The following is a 2,773-nucleotide window of genomic DNA, read 5'->3' on the forward strand; positions in this document are numbered from 1 at the left end:
ACAGACCACGTTATACACACAGTTGACTATTTACAAAGCACCCAATTAAATCCTACTTAATTCTCACTCTAAAAATTCCTTGTAACTGGTGTGTAAAGTACTGATCACATTAAATGCACAATGTTCACAGGCCCTGACAGTCCCATCTAACCTAGAAAATATTACCTTCCTTAGAAAAGAAAGTCTTAGAAGTAAGGTTTTGAAGAAATGAGACCAGAAATCACAGTACAAGACAGATAAATCTACTTTAATATTCACATGTAAAAGTTACACATCACAAGAGATTGGACAGTTTACCGGTAACTAACATAGCTATAGTGAAAATCATTTTTATAAAAAAATAATCTAGAGGTGGTCATCAATTTTTGGTCTACTTAAGTTAATGTTTGAAGATCGACTTTTATCCCTGCTTGAAGGGTTTGCCACTATGCCTTTTTATTTTTTTCTCTCACTGTTGCCTATTAATATTCTTTGGAGGAAGGAGAGCAGAAAGTGTTCATTTCCAAGAGGTTGTCCTTTGGTAGCAAGCAGAGAACATTTTTCATTTCTATGATTTAAATAATCTGTACAAACATGAAACTGTAGTGTAAAATGAAGAATGATAAGCTTTTTTTCCCCCACTTTGATTTAACAGATTTCATAAACTCCTTAAGGATCCAAGCATTTCCCTATCCCCATATGCAAAATCATTCAGAGTCCATGTTGACCTCAATCAAAACACAAATAACAAACACTGACTCTATGTATTGTATTACACTATCAAGCCCTGTACTTAAAAACTGATAAACTATCTTTCCAACATGTATGCTTCAAATACAAGGATTTCAATCTAGGTTAAAGAAAAGGCATTTGAATGGACTCAGAACAAGTTTATTTTGTGATTAAACATTTCATGCAGTCATGCAGGACCACTAGCTATAACTGTTACTTCCGATTCTACACGGTACTTCGCAAAACAAAAACAAATTAAAAGCCAAGCCAAACAGAAAAGACATTCAAAATATCAAGAGCTCTGCAATTGAGCTGAAAAATAATTTTCCAAAAGAAATATTCCCATAGATTTAAAAAAAGACACACATAATATTTACAAAAAAATATTTAATTAAAAATATCTTATAATTACAGTAGTCTATTAAAGCATATACTTTCTCACACTTATAGAACATCTCTCTATATATACATGGTATGAAATGTCACTCAGTTATCTATACAATATGTAACATTCTTGCAGGGAAAAAGAGAAAGTTCCCTGCCCCATTTTAATCATCTATTTTAAACAATAGATGTAAAAAAAAATATCTACAATGCTCTGGTATATTAGTAAAGCTTCAAAACAAAAATTGAGCTCCTTGGTCACAAGTAGGCTTCTAAAGTCGCATTTACTCTTGCCTTTCTATTTATCAGTTCTGTTACACTTAAGCTTAAAAGTTTAACTGCACCTCAAAAAAAACAAACACAGAAGTGTATAATTCACAGCGGTTACAGATGAAGAGACAAAAGAGAATACGGGATGTAGAGTATTTATGAACGTGCAAAAAAAAAAAAGATGAAAGTTTTATTCTTTCCTTTCCCTCTCTCTTGGAATGACGGGTGAAAACGTTTCTAGGAGTTGCCGATGTTTTCTCCTTTCCTCCGGTGCCTTTTGCTCTAACTTCTGCTCTTCCCCCTCCCTCTCTAGTCTCCTGGCTCCGGCTCAGGCGGCCGCACACCTGTGGAAGAGGAATGAATAGAGGGGGTGTGGGAACCTTCCCGCTGCAGACTAACTGGCGCCACCGACCAAACTCAAGACATGCTTGATCAACAACCCAAAACAAACCACCGGGTCAGACAACACCCGCAGCCCCGCGGCCGGCCAGGCGCCGAGCAGGCAGCTGCGGGCCCCCGGGAAGCCCGGAGAGGGGACCCACTCCGGGGCGATGCCCGCGTCCCTCGCTTTTGTGGTTGCACCGGGGGGACATCGGGCAGTGTCCACGCCCTCAGCGGGGGAGAAGGCAGCCAGAGCCCGCGGGTCACCGGGGGAGGCCAGGGGGTGGCGGGGACCGGAGCGGATCCCTCCCCATTTAGAGTGAAGCCCCAGTTACTAAAGCGAAGTACAGCTTCAGTTGCTAACTGGCTGGCAGGGAGAGACGGGGTGGTCCGCCTTCTTGGGAGTTTGCCCTCAGAAATGCTGGGGGCAAAGAACTCGGTGGTGCCTGGCACCGGAAGCCCCGGAGGACCCGCGTCTCGGGTGACCGGCCACTCGAGAAGGGAAAGAAAGGCGCGCTCACCTGGACCGCGCGGCTCAGCGGCACAGAATGCTGTCGCCCTGCTTGTTCACCGCGCCGGCCTGCAACAGCAACGGACACCAAGGGGAGGTTAGCAGCGCAAACACGCACTCGTCGCTGCCCTCGATTCGCTCTGGGAAATCGGGCTGGCGCGCGAGTGCCCCCACCCTAGCCTGCAGCCCTGGGGACCCCTCCTCCCCACCTTCCCACCCCCGGGGAAACAGGCTGGACTTGACAGCCCAGGAAGCGCCCAAGCCCAGTCCCGCCCCGCGCCTTCACCCGGACCCGGGCTCCCTGTGCCCAGCCAAATGTTGGCGGCTCCAGGCGCCCGGAGAAGGGGGGTGGGAGTGCGGTCCTTTTCGCCCACCCAGGCCCCGGAGAGGGGAGCTCCCGCGGCCAGTCACCACCCTCCTGACCCCGCGACGTGCGCCCGGGTGACGCCGGGCTCTCACCGGGTCGTGTGAGCGCGTGAGCGAGTCCGCGGCTGCGCGCTGGACAGTTCCCGGCCG

General features: G+C 47.1%; 1 protein-coding gene and 1 long non-coding RNA gene across 2 annotated transcripts in view; one reads left to right on the plus strand and one right to left on the minus strand.

Annotated features, from left to right (window-relative positions):
• Positions 1-220: 220 nt before the first annotated feature.
• Positions 221-2,661, minus strand: LOC106697972. Its single transcript, XR_002830491.1, has 2 exons — positions 2,268-2,661; positions 221-1,709 (listed from the first exon to the last, which is right to left on the minus strand). It is a non-coding gene; the product is annotated as an uncharacterized LOC106697972 (long non-coding RNA).
• LOC102423497 (protein S100-A7-like) overlaps positions 2,247-2,773 on the plus strand; it is a 46,632-nt gene continuing 46,105 nt past the window's right edge. Inside the window, exon 1 of the mRNA XM_006093750.3 lies at positions 2,247-2,354. The gene's annotated coding sequence lies outside the window, so the exon portion shown is untranslated. The remainder of the gene's footprint in view (positions 2,355-2,773) is intronic.

Source organism: Myotis lucifugus, unplaced genomic scaffold, assembly GCF_000147115.1.
Source record: "Myotis lucifugus unplaced genomic scaffold, Myoluc2.0 scaffold_122, whole genome shotgun sequence".
Taxonomy (NCBI): domain Eukaryota; kingdom Metazoa; phylum Chordata; class Mammalia; order Chiroptera; family Vespertilionidae; genus Myotis; species Myotis lucifugus.